At 44.5% G+C, this 18,719-nt stretch overlaps 1 protein-coding gene and 1 long non-coding RNA gene across 3 annotated transcripts in view; both read right to left on the minus strand.

The window, feature by feature from the left end:
• Nucleotides 1–18,719, minus strand: part of MREG (melanoregulin) — a 115,043-nt gene that overhangs the window by 7,559 nt on the left and 88,765 nt on the right. The gene's annotated exons all lie outside the window — the stretch shown is intronic.
• LOC309663512 lies at nt 1,316–17,031 on the minus strand. Its single transcript, XR_014265332.1, has 2 exons — nt 10,459–17,031; nt 1,316–10,148 (listed from the first exon to the last, which is right to left on the minus strand). It is a non-coding gene; the product is annotated as an uncharacterized lncRNA (long non-coding RNA).

Consider the following 18,719-nt stretch of genomic DNA (forward strand, 5'->3'; position numbering starts at 1 on the left):
ATCACTGGGTAATCCGGGCTTCAGACTTTTTTTTAATCTTCCTTTTCTTGCTGTCCATCTATCAGTTCTTTTACTATTCCAAAATACTAACATGGAATGTTGTACAAATCCATTCCATTTCAGTGTCTGTTCTTCTGATAAACCGTTAGACGGTGAAGCAACGATGTAACATTTTAAAATCTGCGAAGGATGGATCCACACACGATGCACGGGATAAGTGCCTGTTGGGATTAACAGAATGAAACGCTGCGTTTCATAAATCCATGTTATTACTGTCTTCTTTTGACAGAATAGTCATGGATAATCATATATGAAAGTATTTGAAAGTTCTGTGTAAAATTTAAAGCTCTAAAACCAGAAGAAGCTTGGGCAGAGTTTTAACTAAGTACTGGCTTTCGAAAAAATAAATAAGAGGGGAATTTGAATTCCTCTTTAACGTACGATCCCAAAGAACAGAATCTAAATGTAGCAAATGAGAAACGGTGATGAACAAAATCTTACCCACAACTAAAGAAACTCATTTTATTCCCTGGTATTAGAGAAAAATAAGTCTTATGATGTCCTTCTACATTTTAAAAATTGTAACAGTTTTCTTTAGACAAACAATTTGAAAATAACAAGTTAAATATTCTTCACAAGTGACTTGATGCTCAAATCTATTAGACATCAAAAATTAAACTCTTATTTTAAAAAAATCTTTGTTTACTCATAATTTCTGAAGTAAAACATTGTGGTCTTTGTGATGCTGTGGCCCGAAACTTTAACAATGAGTACATTAGCAGAGGTGTAATAAAAGAAATCATGCAGATTTAATTTCATAAGGTACCTGGGAAGCAAGTCAAACTGAAAAAATCTGATTGAAAACAAGTAACTGAAGATGCTTAGCTGAATTTTTGAGGTTTTTCTCTTCCCTCGTTGTTGGCCAAATCAGATCAGGGTTGCTAGATAAGAAGGATGAGGCCAAACATGAAAGGAGAACAAAGCTCAATCTCCTGCCACCATCAGGAGCTAGGTGTCCCGCAGCTTTCGATCCCATGAGCTCGCCTTGACCTTGAGTTCTGATTTAAGCTCCTGGAATCATTTTCTCATGCATAAAATTAAAACATTTTATTCATACCTATACTGTATTAGTGTGAGGTTGTGGGAACATAGCACCATTAAAAAGTACTCTTACTTCTTATTAAAAAGGTGATTTATACATTTAAAGAAATGTACTCTAACAATAGGTGACATATTTTAAAATAATCTTATACTCTTAGGAACAACTTCAAAAGAGATTAATTAATTAATTTATTTATTATTTTTTTTAAAAAGATTTTTTTTTTAATTTTTTATTTATTTATGACTGTGTTGGGTCTTCGTTTCTGTGCGAGGGCTTTCTCCAGTTGTGGCAAGTGGGGCCACTCTTCATCGCGGTGCGCGGGCCTCTCACTATCGCGGCCTCTCTTGTTGCGGAGCACAGGCTCCAGACGCGCAGGCTCAGTAATTGTGGCTCACGGGCCCAGTTGCTCCGCGGCATGTGGGATCTTCCCAGACCAGGGCTCGAACCCGTGTCCCCTGCATTAGCAGGCAGATTCTCAACCACTGCGCCACCAGGGAAGCCCAATTTATTTTTAATTATAAAAATAATATAATCACATAGAAACTTCCTCCTCCCCTCCCTCTTTCTTCTTCCTCCTCCTTCTCCTTTCTTTTCTTCTTCTTCTCTGGTAGCTACTTCCATAACTCCTCCAAATATTAGGTTTACACTTCCAGTCTCATATGCATTAACTTTAAAATTTCTTTGTGCTCTCTGCTATGGACAAAGAGAGCAATTCAGCTCTTCCCTCTCTCTCTCTCTCCCTCTCTCTCTCATTGCAAGGGAGACAGGACAAGTGGGGACACAGATTCTCATTAGTATTTGGACAAATCACGATCTATCCCCTGGGGCTGGCACACTGTGGCCCCAAACAAAATCTGGGTTCTAGTAGCAAAAAAGAAAGATGTGATACAGACACTGGGGCAACTGATCTGTCTGCCACAAGCAGACATTTGACGTTTGCTTCTCCAAGATATATTTTCCCCTTCTCTCATCAGTCTGTCAAGTTTACCCCGATTTTCCTTTAGAGAACAGTTATATTCTCAGCTCTACGACTGGACACTGATTGGCTTAAGCTAATAAACTCAACCCTGGCCACACATTAGAACCAACAGGTAATATTTTAAAATACCAATGCATGGGATCCACCTCCCAGAGCAATGAAATCAGAATCCTTTGAAGGGGTGCCAGGCTTGAAATCCAATAACTTAAGCCAATCAGCATATCCCATTGGCTCAGGTATGGGCACAGTACCCAATTCAAGCCAAGGAGATGCAACAAAATCCATGGGGCTTCTGGGATGATCAGGAGTGGTGTTCTCTCTTCCCCTGGAGGATGGGGTGTGAGGGTACAAAACCTAGAAATGGTCCCATCACTTTTACTACACTGAGAAGAGCCAGCTTAAAGAAAAATCAATATTCAGAAGAGGACAAAGACGAAAGTATCACATAGAGGTAGAGCCTAAGGCCATCCTGGGCCTCAGGATCAAACTTCATCTGATGTCAGTCCTGTTTCTGGAACTCTGTTACCTAAGCTAATTCCATTCTGGTTTAGACAACTAGAGTTCTCTTTCTGGTCCTTACATCTGAAAGATTCACGTTATAAAGCCCACTCATTGAGTACAAACACAAAAAGGTAATTGTAAATACAGCACAAAATATTAATCTCATATTTTCCTACCTCTAACCCCTAGGGAAAAATGTTCAGCATATCGAGCTGTTTAGCTGGGAATGTATATAGTTTACAGAGAATGCAGTATTAATGGCTCTACCTAGGGTTCAACCTTTCTGTCCCAGGAGTGACTTAGGCAATGACACAGATGTAACAGCAGTCCTTTTCTGCATCCAGGGATTGCTTTATGGTGCCTCCCCTGAATTCTGTCCACCAGAGCAGAGCTTCTGAACTCTCACAAGACTGCTGCTATAACAGGGGAAAGGAGATGGCTTATACCTCATTGGCTAATTTCTTCCAAAAATCCGGAGGAGAAGGGTCTAACTATCATTTGCTTAACCCCTCAATTCCCTTAATTGCAAAGACATGTTGAACCCTTTCGGCTGGATATAATGACCCATTCAAAGTTAACTTTTGATTCATAGTAACTTTCAGCCAAAATCTATTCACCACCTGGAACCCAAGCATTAAGATGATCTTGTCTTTTGTCTTTCTTGGATAGTGAAAAGCCATCTTCAGAGGAAGATGCTCATATCCAGGCTTAAATCTGCTTCATCTCCTTCATTTCATACCCTCAAATCAGATCATCACAAACTGAAGTTTAAGAAATGGTCCTTATTATATCTGATCTGCATAAAAACCCAGCCAAGAAGGTCTTTCCCAAATTTTACATGAAGTGATGTAACTTTCCCTACGTTCAACTGCCAGCAGCAGCCAAGCCAGAATCGAAATCTAAGTGCATCTGATTCCAAAACCCATACACCCTTAATACGAGGAAATAAAAAAGAATAACTACTTATTGTTGCTTCCCTGACCCAGCTTCTTTTTCCTTACGCATTTATTGCTTGTTTATTTAAGTTAGGTAATACAGCCACATGATTCACAATTCAGAATGCACTAAAGACTGTCCCTCAGCCACCAGTGCCCTCTCCACAAGTAATAAATGTTACCAATTTCTCCTGTACCCTTCCATTTTTTCTCATAAATGGTAGCAAACTATACCCTGTACTTTTCACTTAATAATATATTTTAGCAATCATTCTGTACCAGAATATAAGGTTCCAGATACTTCTTTAACTTGACTTTTTGACTGTCTGGTATAGACAGAAACAAAATTATAATAAACATATACACTTGTTTTATAGAAAATGGTCTCCTAAAAAAATTACAATATTTTCCTAAATGTGCCTTAAAAGTAGAAAATGCCTTAAGACGTTTTACTTCCTAGTCATTATTTTTAACATCACCATCAAAAAGTACCAAGTAGGGACTTCCCTGGCAGCCCGGTGGTTAAGACTCTGTACTTCCACTGCAGGGGGCACGGGTTTGATCCCTGGCTGGGGAACTAAGATCCTGCATGCCATGTGGCACAGCCAAAAAAAAAAAAAAAAAGTACCAAGTACCCACATGTATCATACACTGTATACATCCCTTTGGGAATTTCCACTTCAACTCAACACTGACATTAAAAGAAGACTCCATACAATTGTGGCTATAATAACACTGTATTGCAAAAATTAAACATCTAAATCAGGAAACTGAAAAATGAAGAGTAGCCAAATACTTTTACTTGAAAGTGATAGCTTTTTGGTAAAACGAATTCTTTGAACATTGTAACTGTTATCTCTTCCCTTTCAACTTTCACTAATTCATATCGTCTTATGCTACTTTCTATTTAAAATGAAGAGAGAGTCTCTAAAAGATAGAAAAATCATATTCACTTCTTCTCCCATTTTGCTTTCTGCTTTCCATTCTGCCTACAGCTTTCTTTCATTTTGTAGGTAGTGGGAAATTTCAGATAAGTAAGAGAAAGACATGTACTACATGGGAGGGTGGGAGGTATATCTGGATTTTAACAGGCCCCTAACAGGTTCTCTCATGTTTGCTTTTCAAAGAGAAATGTGAAATGGATAATGCTCGGGTAGTTTTGCAGTTACTGAAGAGTACTCAAAACTGTTGATGTCAGCCTGGAGGAAGGTTTTTAATAATGCAGGAAAGGGCTCGGTTTCCGTTTCAGGGCCTAGTCATTTTTATCAGTGACTTCGTGAGGTCAAAGGTCACAAAAGTAGCAGAGATAACTAACGCACGGAATGTGAGAATCAAGGTTTGAAACATATAACAAATAAGGCCTATGACATAAAAACTGTAGGTAGAAATTTATTAGCAGCAGTTCATGTGAAAGACACATCCTTGCATCTGGTCCTTTGGCTATGTTGACATTTTTCAACCTAAGAATCGGATGTATTTTTATTTGCTCCTAATAACAAGAACTAATAACTTTATTTATTCCTTAGTCTGCTAAGCCTTGTGTTAGTAGAGCCACAGAAAGAAGATCAATGTTAGAAGGAACGTTCTATCCAGAATGAAGGTTTTGTAAGATGATGATCTCTCCATCACTGGGACTCTAAGCTATAATTTCTATACTTTGGTAGAAATGTATAATTTATATTTCATAACTTCTAGAAATTTATAATTTATATTTTATAACTATATAGTTTATAACTTCTAGAAATATAATTTCTATAGGCTCTTTCAACATAATATATTCTTTCTGTGTCACCTGGAAAAATCCAAAAAGGATCTGAAGGCATTTACAAAACAAGAGAGAGAGAGACAGAGAGCACAACAGACAGACAATAGACAGACAGACAGATAGATAGTATTTACAGAGGACTTACTACTTCCCAGATACTGCTCTAAGCTCTTTATATGTATTTACTTAGTTAATTCTCATAATATGACATGTTACTCTATGAGATGAATATGATTATAACATCTGAAGAACAAGGAAACTGAGGCTCAGGGAGGTGAAGTACGTGCTCAAGTGTGCACTCCAGTAAGTGAGGAGCTGGGATTTCAGACCCAGGCAGTCTGGTTGTAGGGCCAACACACTTAGCCACTGTCCACACTGCCTCTTCAAACTGGAAGCGAGGGGGTGTGTGAGCAAGGTAGGAAGCGAGGGAAGGACGAAAGAGCAGATGCTTAGAACAGAGACCGACCTGAAGGAGGAACTAAGAAAACACCATTGAAATCTTTGAAGAAAAACAAACTTTTCTAGAAGCAAAGTATTCCCAGGCTCTAGCCAAGACTGCAGCCAGATCTAAGAATGTCCTTCTCGACGGTTGACTCCCCGGGACGTTGTGCTCCGGTCCTTTCTTTGGGGACTTCGGTTCTGCTTCCCCTCGTCGGAATGGGTGGAAGGACCTCACCCACCTCCCACTCTTCCCATCCCCCCCCCCACATGCCCTCCGTCCACCTGGCTCCAAGTCGTCCCTGAGGAGTGAGACAAAGGCAAAACCACTCCCTTCGAGATGCAGACAGGGTGGGCAGCTCACTGCCAAGGTCTGAGATTATGAAGACAGAGCTGTAAAGGTGAATGTCTGGAACCAGCTTGTGCTTGTCTGCAACAGAGAGAGCTGTGAGACTGCTCATACTTTTCTGAAACTAAGCTTCAGGCTTCAGGACTGAGGAAAACCCTGGGTTTCTTAGACTCACCTACCTACTGGGTGCCTCCCCTGCTCCTCCCCTTGATGCCCCACTGCTCATTTCAGAAGGAGACCAGCCACACTATCTCCCTTCCCTGGAAAAGTCCCCGGAGAGCTGGCGGCCCTCTCCTCCCAGGCTTACAAGATGACAGGGTCACAGGACGCCTAATTCAGAAACCCAGCCAAGGGCCCGACGGTCGATGGGCTCAGGCGACCAGCCACAGTTTCCCTGGCTCACGTGACGGGCTTCTACCTTCCAGAGTTAATCAGCTGGCACCTTTGAACAAACACCCGAAAGCTTGAACCTCAGATGCCAAACCTAACAAAAAGAATTCTGCAAGAAACTAGCTCCCTCTTCCTGAGAGGACAGCTGGTTTCACTGACGCACTAGACAGGACGCCCTTCCCTTTACCCCGAGGCTTCCTCAAATGCCACGTCGTTCTCCGCCCTCCCTTCTTTGCCACGTGGCTTCAAAGGGAGCTCCCATAGCTGTTCTCACTTCCTCCTCATCTCCTTACTCACCAGTCCCTGGCAATCGGCCTTTCAGATCTGCAGCCCGTGGCAAGTGCCAGAGTACTGTCCCCACCTTCTCAGCTCACTAGTGACTGAACAGGGATGCCCTTTCCTAAAGCACTGAATGCTGATGGCCTCCCCTTCATCCCGTGCCTCCCCAGGTTTCTGCGGGAAAGGTGAAAAGGAATGAGCGTCTACTAAGTACCCCTCAGGACACTTAGCGGGGTGGACGTTAGTCCCCCCATACTTCGGAGGAAAGGTCTGGTGGCTTGCCTGGAGTCAGCCAGCAGGAGGTCTGAGATAGAAAATGGTCAGAAAATGGTCATCTCCCTCACCCTTCTTCTTCCCTTTGCAGGACCCTCTTCTTCCTCTGCCTCTTCTTTTCATGCAGTCCTTTCCCAAGGCTCTGTCTTGGATCTTCTCATCTCCACCTGCCTGGGTAATTTCCCCTAACTCCCTAGCTCCTGTTGTCACTACTTCCCTGCCGGTGACTCCCAAGTCTCCTTCTGTTGCCCTGACCCCAGGCCTCAGCTCCAGGTCTCCAAGGCCCCGCTTCTGCCAGACACCTCCACGTGGATGGGAGGCTGGCCAGGCCACCCGACAGAGCCCAATCTGACTCCCCACTGGCCTCCACCAAGCCAGCGCCTGCCCTCTGACATTCCCGACATGGTCATCTGCCGCTCACTCCCCTTCCATCCCACCTTCCACATCCAAATCAGTCACCGCATCCTGTTGCTTCGGCCTCTATCACAAGATTCCCCTCTTTTCTCTCCCCACTGCCGCAGCCTTCGTTGGACTGAACAGCTCCAATAAAGGTCCCTCTGCTTCCAGAAGCTAACTCCTCCGGTCTCCTCCCAACCAGCTATCTTCGCAAAGGTCAGATTGGGTCATTTCCCTCCCAGAGAACTCCAGTGGTTCCCCACCACTTACTGAAAAGTTTCAATCCTGGACAGGCCCCTCTGTCTTGACCCTGTGTGCCTCTGACCACGTTCACTCCCGCCCGCGTTTCACTGCCGTCTAACTCTTACTCACTCCTCCAGGCTCAGCTCAAATGCCACCACCTTGAGAAGCCTTCGCCTTTCTTACCAGTTGAAAGTAACTGTCGCTTCTTTTGAAATTCCTCGGCCCCTTTATGGGAACTGCTGTAGAGTTATTTACTGTCGAGATAGTTATATAGGCATTTGTAATGTCTCTTTTACTACTAGATTGTGGGCTCCATGGATACAAGAACCTGGATTCCTCCATGTTGTATACAGTCCTCTGTACACAGCCGGCGTCCCAACGGGTTGGCTGAACGCAAATGAATATGACAATTCACAGAAAGGCCACCTTGTGCTGGCGACTGAGTGCCTGTTTTGAATCTAGAAAGCAGCACTAAATTTTATCAGGAAAAGCCACGTGGGTTCTAATCCATGTGTATTCTGAACAAGGCAGGTTTATATAATCAAGATATTTTGATCCCCATATTTTTGGGAAACAGAATAAATTCAAGAAAGATGAAATAAAACAAATAATCCATTCACCTCTCCTGCTCTGTGCTGATCAAGCATCTGATATTTAAAGAGTACTCTTCACGTGTCTCTTTAAATAATCACAGATGTGGAGGCTGCACTGTGGGGCAGGAACCATCCCGGCCGCTCTACATGGGTCCTTCCTTTCCTTAGAAAATCCGACGACATGGGTTTATGGATCCCTTTCTAGAGACGTGTTAAGTGAGACCCCAGGAGGCTAAACAACTCAGCTGCGACCTCACAGCTATTAAGTGGGGAACCTAAAATTTAAACTCAAGTCTGTCTGACTCCATAGCCTGTGCTCCTCCCAGTACCCTAAGCTGCACCAATTAGGCCCAAATTTAGCCCATTCCATTGTCCTTCCCTGTCACCAATGTGGAAACTGGGACACAAAGAAAGAAATGGAACATAACGTGCAGGGACTTTCATTCCAAAAGCAGCTCTAGCACAGCCACTTGGGTCCAGACGACAGACAGGCCCGCCCTGCTCTCCAGCTGCCCCTGGCCACACACCACTCACTGCCCAGCAACCAGATCCCAGCGCGAGGGGCCGGCGGGGAAGGGAGGAGAGAGGAGATCGCGCAGAGGAAGCTCAGGGCTGGTCTGGACAGTGTCAAGGCCACCCACCCGGGAGAGGCATCCTCTGTCAGGACTAGCAAAGCCCATTCTCCCCGTCCTCCACGCATGGTGCATGAGCAGGGAAGACGGGACTGTATCTCACTGTTCCTACACAGCCGCTCCGCTCATTCGCCTTCTGTTCCCACCTCGGCCCAAACGGCACAGATCAGATGACAGAAAGAGAAACTCAGCGTACTAGAGGATAAATCACAGACCAGATGAACCCTGCAGGAGCGGGTGGTAGGGAGTGGAGGCCAAGGAGGGGCCAGTGCCCGGGGGTCTGGCACTTGGTCCTCGGGGGCTCCAGAATTTGGAGGACCCTCCAACTGCTCTCAACAAGGCTTGGCCTCACTGAGACAGGAGGGAAGGGGACAGGGCACGACCTTTAAAAGAATGACGTAGCTGTTGAGGAGACAACACAAACTGGTTAGAACCTACTAGGCCCAAGACGGTGGAAGATTCCACTTCCAGTAGACCTTGAACCTCATCATACGCTCATTGTAATACTTCAGCATATGCTAAATGACACACCCGCCAGCGCCATGACAGTTCTGAGGTGGACCATAAAAGGACAAAGAGTGGGTGGTGGCCCAATTCCTGGAAATCTCCACCCCTTCTCCAAAATAGTTGGAATAATCCACCCACTCATTAGCCTATGAAATTACCCAGCCCATAAAAACTAACCACCCACCCCCCGCACCCCGGGGCCTCTAGCCTTCTGAGACGGCCCACACTCTGTCTATGGAGCGCGTATCTCCCTAAATAAACCCGCTTTCCCACTTAGTTCTCGGGGCAGAGCTCTCTTGCCTGCCCGCGTGTAGCCTTCACAAGCGTCCTCTATTGATAAATCTACTTCTTGTCTATCCCTTTGCCTCTTGCTGAATTCCTTCTGTGCTGAGACATAAAGAGCCTGAGCTCCATTAAGTCCTGTGACCAGGTGTGCGGTTTCAGCTGGGAGATTGTGGGTTCGAATCCCCTCCTAAAGCAGAGATTGTGGGTTCAAGTCCCATACAAAGGAGTGCGGTTAGAAGATTGTGGCTTTGAGTCCCAACTGAGATGTAATTGGGTTCAAGTCCCAACCTGAGGTGTGTAGTTTCATTATTGCTTCTGCCTGGACATCTCACTACTCTGGAACACTCGCACTACAAAAGGCCTGTCTGTTGGTAACTAGGGCCTACGGAAAGGAGCATTTTCAGCTGGGAAGGTCAAACTCTGATGTGGTTCTCTCTCCTAGCCTCCTCAGACCCACCAATCCAGTGAGATAAGAACAAGCCTCTGGGCTTCCCTGGTGGTGCAGTGGTTGAGAATCTCCCTGCCGATGCAGGGGACACGGGTTCGAGCCCTGGTCTGGGAAGATCCCACATGCCATGGAGAAACTAGGCCCGTGAGCCACAACTACTGAGCCTGCGTGTCTGGAACCTGTGCTCCACAACAAGAGAGGCCGCGATAGTGAGAGGCCCGCGCACTGCGATGAAGAGTGGCCCCCGCTTGCCGCAACTAGAGAAAGCCCTCGCACAGAAACGAAGACCCAACACAGCTAAAAGTAAATAAATTAAATAATTAAAAAAAAAAAAAGAACAAGCCTCTGGCTTACATGTTTGCATCTGGGTCTCCTCCTTACTGACCTTCCAGAACTATTTACTTGCCTTTTCTCTGAATCCCAGGGAAAGCTGGGCCTTAGTGGGGTGAGCTTGCTTCACTGACCACTAGGCCCTGAGAACCGCACCCCAGATGCTCTAATACTTAAAAGATAATAAAGTGAAACTTGACTACGGTCTAGCAGTTTGGGCAGTTTGACTCAACATACCATGCAGAGCCTCAAACTCCAAATATCATCCTGCAGTTCCTGCTTGAGGCACCTTGGAAAGGCACATCCTCCCCTGGTTGCTAATGCAGTCCCACTGCCCTTTGTGAGCTCCTGTGTTATGACCTAGAACCAGAGCTAGAAGTCTGACTAGAACAAGTCAAATGTAAATACCAAGTAATGCTTTTCCAACTCTCCCTGCTTATTTTTATTCCACAGCTCTGCTGGAGTTCTGGAAACAGACTGTTTTGCAGCCAGAGGCCCCTGACCTAATTCTTATCTGGTTTTAACCAGATTAAGCCAAGGGATAGCTCGCAGCTCCGGCTGGGGAACTGTGCCAGCAAAGCCATGGAATGGGGCTGTTAAGCAAAGAGATTTCAAGTCAGTTTTGCCAAATTTGGGGGGTTCCAGCCCACGTACAGCTTTAGCGATGGGAGAAGGGCCAAACTCAGGATGTGATTTGGCTAACGCTGCCCGTGGGAAGAACTGGGCCTTGATGTTTTCCTGTGATATCGTTATTCCTAATCAACTCGCTGGAACCCATAACCAGTTCTGCTGCTCGGGCCACTGCAGGCAAGAGAGACAATTAGTTGCTGTAACTAAAGGCAAAGGATAATAAGATTAAATTCCTGTTCATGGAGACGAAAGGGGGACTTGAATTTCTGGCAAGACAGAAACAGCCAATTATTTTAAGTGTGTACCGTCAAGGAAGGCTGCTTCTTCAAAGTACGGAGGCAAGTTTGGACGTAACAATGGATTGCCTGAATGCAGAGACTAGACGACATCTCAGAGGTCTGTCTACCTCTCAGCATCCAGCCCTGGGCTGTGCAATACGGCAGCCGCTGGCCACACGTGGCAAGTCAGCAGCTCAAGTGTGGCTCGTCCAAACCGAAAAGTGCTGTACAAATGTCAATACACACTGTGGCAAAGTTTGCAAAGGGCTGCCTCTTTACCCAGACCTACCAGGAAACACTCTTGCGCATGTCCTTAAGGACTACAGGTTCTTTCCAGGTGACAGTGGGGCGGGGAGGAGTCACTGCTCCTATTACAGGTAGTGTGTCTTTCACTGTCTAAAATGCTTTTGTACCCATAATCTCATTGAACTGATAGCTACACCAAGACAAATGTATTACTTTTAAAAGACCTCCAAGACAACAGAAAAATATATAATTTGACCAAATAAAAACCTGAAACTTTTAGTCATGAAGAAAAAATAATAATAATAAAAAGGCAAGCAAAATACTGGAAAAAGTGTTTGATACAAATATAGCAAGGGGTGAATACAGAAAGAAAAATCATATTAAAGAACAGAACCCATCAAGAGATAATTCACAAAAGGATCAGTTAAGAAATAATACCCACCCTTCAAGAATTCTCAGTGGAACAATGAATATTTTCTTGCTGTCCAGCCAAATTATCTATTAAAAATAAAAGAAAATGAGAACGTCCAGTGCTGGGAAGGGTGTGGTGAAAGGGGCTCTTTTGTATTAAGATTGAGAGTTACAAAATTGGTGTTACTTTTCTTCCTCAAAGACAGTGAAAACTATTTGGCGGTATGTATCAGAATATATAAAAATGGGTAAAATCTTTAATCCATGAATTCCAGTTCTAAGAATCTCTCCTAAGGAAATAATCTCAAATGCAAAAAAGTGAATGCAAATAATGTGCTTTAAAGCATGGATTATAAGCACAAAAAGGTGATGAAAAAAGACTTAAATGATATATTAGTGATCAGTATTAAAGCAGACTATATATATTTATTACAGCATATATATTTTTGAAACAATAGTGTGTATATTCACAATGATATATGTATACATAATATATACATACACATAATATATATAATATATAATAGTGTATATACATATGTATGGTATACATATGTATATATATTTCGTCTCAAAAAAAGCAGAAGAAAAATTCAATAAAACAGTATAATAGTGGTATTTTTCTCCTATACTTTCCAAATTTTCCACAATGGTCATGTACTTCTTTTATAATCAGAACAGAAACTTTAAAATCCGCAAGAAGGATTATTTTTAAGGCCTTCCTTTGTTAACTTGACTGAGTATCTTAATTACCTCAAAAATAGAAAAGTCTAGTTATGGCTAATACTGTAATTTGAATTTATTTTAAAAAGTATTTACTGTGTCTGGATGGCAATGCACAGACCTTAGCTCATCTGATTTCAATGAATTCTGTTAAACTGAAAAGCCTGTCAATAAATCTGCAAGTTCCTGTGTATGTCGCAATATTTAGCTGAAAACACTGTTGCTTCTGTGAGGCATTTACTCTGTATTCAGGATCTCTGCCAGCTTCAAAGAGGAGGAGGACCAGGGGGACAGAGCAAGGACAGATGATAACCAGGAAGGGGGTGTGGTGCCCTCGATATTCAGCAGAGCCAAGCGGAGACACAGGAGAGAGGAAGGAAGGAAAGAAAGTAGGAAGTTATCATTTGCTTTTCAAACTAACAACCCCCCAAATCTGAAAGTTTCCTATTTTTTTAACCAAAATACTTCTCATTATAGTGATAACCCTTTTTGTAATTACCCTTCCTCCATACTTTATCACCAGGGACCCAAATTATAATTGTTCTTCCTTTATTCGAAAGCTGTCAAGTTGTTTATTTCTGCCTGACCCCGACCAGTCCTTTTCACCTTCACCCCCCTCAGTAGGAAGGACTTAAACAGCTGGCCTGTGGTCCATTTACTGACTCTGTGCAGGTGTGTGTGTGTGTGTTGGGGGGTACGGGTAGAATAGCCCCCACCCAAAAAAAAAGGAAAGAAGTCAGGTGACCCTATCTAATTTCTTTATCAAGTGAACCTCCAGGTAACTAGACTAACGATATTTGCTAGGAAGAAGCCTTGACTCAGAATGCCCTTAGCAGGATGTCTCTGGCCAAAGGATGATGTGGACTCAAGACACCCAACATCTTTGGGGTCTGGCCCCCTGCAGAATGCCACATATTCGACAAAATAATGAGAAGTATACAACAGAGTTCTTTCATAATTTGAATGCTTTGCACTGTGTGAGGTAACCCAGTGAACCTCACTGAGACTCATCTAGTATTCTAAGTCAGAGGTGCATGCCCTGTGGGGACAGGGGCCCTAGGGAGACATTCTCAAGGTCCCAGACTTCTCTCTGCTTCTCCTAAGCCTCTTGATCGTCTGTGTCTTTGAAAGTATTAGTAAAGCTTGATACTGGGTACAATCTGTGATCCATGTGCATCTGATTTGACAGTCTGTGTTCTGCTCACTCCACCTCTCCCCCATCACTTGATTCCTACTTTCTAATTTTTCGATATTTTCACTGTCTACTCCAGACCTTCTCTAAACTATCTATATCCTTTTTAAGACATGTACCTGGAAACTAAACCACTTCCCTAATCACTCCAAGCACATCTCCAGCATATTATACCCCTGCGAACACAACCCAGAGTCACACTGACCCTTTCAAAAGAGGCACAAGGGACTTCCCTGGTGGCGCAGTGGTTAAGAATCCGCCTGCCAATGCAGGGGACACGGGTTCGAGCCCTGGTCTGGGGAGATCCCACATGCCACGGAGCAACTAAGCCTGTGCGCCACAACTACTGAGCCTGCACTCTAGAGCCCGCGAGCCACAACTACTGAGCCCACGTGCTGCAACGACTGAAGCCCGCGCGCCTAGAGCCCGTGCTCCGCAACAAAGGGTAGCCCCCGCTCGCCACAACTAGAGAAAGCCTGTGTGCAGCAACAAAGACCCAACGCAGCCAAAAAAAAAAAAAAGGCACAAAATGCTTACTCTCTCTGTCACCTGTCAATGACAATAGGGTTCCTGTAATAGTTGGAAGTTATTATTTAGATTCAAGCCTTGTAAAACATTTTCCTTACAATTTCAGCATCTCACTTGCTGTCCACGTTTTACTCCCCTACAATCTTCAGTGGAGCCCCCAGATTCCGCCTCCCCCATTCAACTGTTTGGAGGTTACGCTGACAAAGCCTCAAGCATGATGTAATGCCGCAGCCTCAAGGCAAAATAATTGCTTAAGTGGAAGCAGTCCTGTAATTGCCTGGAAACTCACTGGTTAACACATGGGTTATAATTACTCCAGTCTTTACTGGCTATTATAGACACATGGATGACCCTTTGCCAAGCCAATTAGGAAGCTGCCTCATGAATCCTAAATTCAGCAGCCATTTCCAGTTTTCAAGACCTTTACCTTGTCAGTCATCTGCCTTTTTCCTTATCAACATGGCAGGCTTTAATTAATTCAAACAAAGCCCCTAAAACAATTCCTCTGCATTTAAAATCCCCGAATGTGAAGGGAAAACAGTGCTGTGGCACCAGTCCATGGTGCAGTTAACAAGCTTAGAAACTGCAGTTATTTTTTAAAATTTTGACTAATCTCACATGATACATAATCGTATAGGCATTTTTCAAAAGAAAAAACCATCAGTAATTGAAAGATGTTTTGCACCCGTAAATGAAAAGGCTAGAAGAGTCTCTCAGTTTCCAAAGAGGATGTCTTCTTCCAGAGTATCATAAAGCAGTGGCTATGGGATGCCCCCCTTAAGGGGGTTGGTTGTGTATCCTTGTTGTATGAAAAATTAAATTCACACAAGCATTTGAGCCAAGTCTACTGAGTGCCAAACCAAAGGCAAAGCATGGCCTCAAGCCAGATACTAAATATTTTAGGGTTTACAAGACATAAGGTCTCTGTCACAACTACTCAACTTTGTCACTGTAGTACCAAAGCATCCAGAAAATACACATAAACAAGTGGGCGTGTCTGTGTTCCAATAAAACTGGATTTGGCCCCTGGGCCACAGCTTGTCTAGACTGTGGAGGGAAACGTGGCATGGAGGAATCAAAGCCACCTGGTTTACTCTCAGAAATGACCCCATCCCCATTCCCATAGTGAGTGCATCTCACTCAACGGGCGTGAATGAGGTCTGGATCCTTAAAATGCAGACACCCAGGACTACAGCACAATGTTTCTTGGGTTAAAAGCCACATTACTGCTCCATAGTTCACAAGCCTTTAAGTACAGAGACTTTTGAGACCATGTCCTCCACATGTCCCTCTGTCAGATGAGAAAACAGGCCCAGAGAAGTTGCATGGCCTGCCGAAGGTCACACAGCACATTAGCGGGAGAGTTAGGAGACAGTAGTAGAGCTGGGCCTGAACCCCAGGAATGCTTTCTCTGTGCCCCATTCCTCCTTGGACTCCATGAAATAAGCATCTGCTTTCGTGTTGAATACCCACTGCCAGAGCTCCAGGTAACAGAGTAAAGAAGATGAGCTTTCAAACTTGTTTCTGTGGGACAGTCATTTTTCCGAATGATACCTCACACAGAACCCCACCATAAAAGATATGTGAAAAGGAACGGTGCCCCTCTCTCTCCGCCAGATCCCACTCAAAGCTTCTGAGGCAACTCGAAGGGATAAGGATCAAGGAAACCAAGTAGTTCAAATGTGATGTGATTTATCATCTACTATCTTCTCAGCACCTCTGGTTTATAGCGTTCTCCCTTACAGTCCTGCCCAAATGCCCAGGGCCCACCACTGCAGTGCCCCCCTCTCCCAACCTCCCCCTCCATATCCTGTAACCGAAACTTATTAAAGCTGGAACTCATTCCTTAAAAAAACGAATTTGTGCTGACCTATTTACGACTGGGAAATTAATTTTTTGCTAAGACATAACTGATCTGTCTCTGATAAGAATTAATATATTATTGCTATCAGATATCAAATTTGAGTTTTAAAGGGGCCTTTACTAGGTCAACACAGTGTTTTTGAAATTATGTTGGGTGGCTTTTCCAAAGATGCCTGGGGGACTTCCTGAGATGGGGAATCTAGGTTCTTGCCTTTACTTAGACCAAGGCGGCTTTAATTTGATCAGTTTTCTGGTAGATTTCATTCGGGGTGGGGTCAGGGTTCCAAAAATAACAGAAAAAAGTTTAAAAACCACACACATACACCAAAGCACTGACCCAGGTCAAGCTCTCAGTCATGATGCCAACATGAAAGCTATTTTAAGGGTGTCAAGAATTGTGAAGCATACGAGATTTGACTAACAAGCTAACAAGCTAATACGGTCTGGTCTCCTGTCACAGTTTCATGGGTGCTGGCAAAAGACATGAGACTCCAGGGTCAGAGACAAAGGACTCGGCAATAGCAGATCAGCATTCTTTTTTTTTTTTTTTTAATTAATTAATTAATTAATTTACATTTCAGCTGCGTTGGGTCTTCGTTGCTGCATGCAGGCTTTCTCTAGCTGTGGCAAACAGGGGCTACTCTTCATTGTGGTGCGCGGGCTTCTCATTGCAGTGGCTTCTCTTGTTCCAGAGCATGGGCTCTGGGCATGCAGGCTTCAGTAGTTGTGGCACACAGGCTCAGTAGTTGTGGCTCACAGGCTCTAGAGCACAGGCTCAGTAGTTGTGGTGCATGGACTTAGTTGCTCCACGGCATGTGGGATCTTCCCAGACCAGGGCTCGAACCCGTGTCCCATGCATTGGCAGGCGGGTTCTTAACCACTGTGCCACCAGGGAAGTCCCCAGATCAGCATTCTTCATGCCAGATCCCACACAGTAACGGGAAGAGGGCCAAATGATGCCTGCGTGTGCATCATTTGCACGTGGAACCCTAAACTCAGGGAACCTGACCTTTTATAATGGGATAGGCCTGCCTGCCCTTTGCTCCAGAGGGAGAACTAGCTATACGTCCCAAGGCTGTGCACTATAAAAACACCCTTGAGGGGCTTCCCTGGTGGCGCAGTGGTTGAGAATCTGCCTGCCAATGCAGGGGACACAGGTTCGAGCCCTGGTCCGGGAAGATCCCACATGCTGCGGAGCAACTAGGCCCGTGAGCCACAATTACTGAGCCTGCGCGTCTGGAGCCTGTGCTCCGCAACAAGAGAGGCCGCGATAGTGAGAGGCCCGCGCACCGCGATGAAGAGTGGCCCCCACTTGCCGCAACTAGAGAAAGCCCTCGCACAGAAACGAAGACCCAACACAGCCAAAAATAAATAAATAAATAAAAATAAAATAATTAAAAAAACAAAAAAAACAAAAAAAACCACCCTTGAAAAGACAGTCCAGACAAACGGCAGACGCCTCTGCTCACAATGTGTGCAGAGACCAAGAGACCCCTGGAGATGTATCTCCCAACAGGGAGGCGGAGGCATGGTGTAAGGCCAGGCCTGCTCAGGACTCCCAGGGAATGTGAGCTGCCCAGATTAGATGTAACCGGGGCCAGAGGAGAAGAACAGATCTTGCAAAGGGACAAATAAGCATTTTCTACTTGATTAGTTCGAAAGAACTCTCCACCCCTCTTAGGACAAAATCCAAAACCCTCACTGTGCCTACCGGGCCTTCGTGGTCCGGTCCTCGCCCGTTTGCTCAGGGTCACACAGCACAGCTCCTTCCCTTGCTCCCTCTGCGGCAGCCACTCTGGCCTCCTTGCTGTCCCCGGCACATACCACGCTCGTCCCTGCCTCAGAGCCTCCACACGTGCTGCTTCCCCTGCTACGGATGCCCTTCATGAGGCTCATTTCCCACCTCATTCAGGTCTCTGCTCCCCAGCCCAAAGTCACTTTCTGTCCCCTCATATTATCTTATTTTTCTTCAAAGTGCTTATCACAGCCAAAAGGGAGCAGGTTTTGTTACCCCAAAATACGCATCTTTGGCATAAGGATTATTTTGAGCTAAAGGCAATCGAAACCCAGCAGATTCAGGAAAAGCTCTTTTTTTTTTTTTTTTTTTAGGTTTGACAGTGGCTTATGTGGACTTTTTTTTTTTTAAACATATTTGTTGGAGTATAATTGCTTTACAATGGGTGTTAGTTTCTGCTTTATAACAAAGTGAATCAGTTATACATATACATATGTTCCCATATCTCTTCCCTCTTGCGTCTCCCTCCCTCCCACCCTCCCTATCCCACCCCTCTAGGTGGTCACAAAGCACCGAGCTGATCTCCCTATGCTATGCGGCTGCTTCCTACTAGCTATCTATTTTACGTTTGGTAGTGTATATATGTCCATGCCACTCTCTCACTTTGT

The sequence above is a fragment of the Balaenoptera physalus genome (genome assembly GCF_965194825.1).
Source record: "Balaenoptera physalus genome assembly, chromosome: 6".
NCBI classification, from domain to species: domain Eukaryota; kingdom Metazoa; phylum Chordata; class Mammalia; order Artiodactyla; family Balaenopteridae; genus Balaenoptera; species Balaenoptera physalus.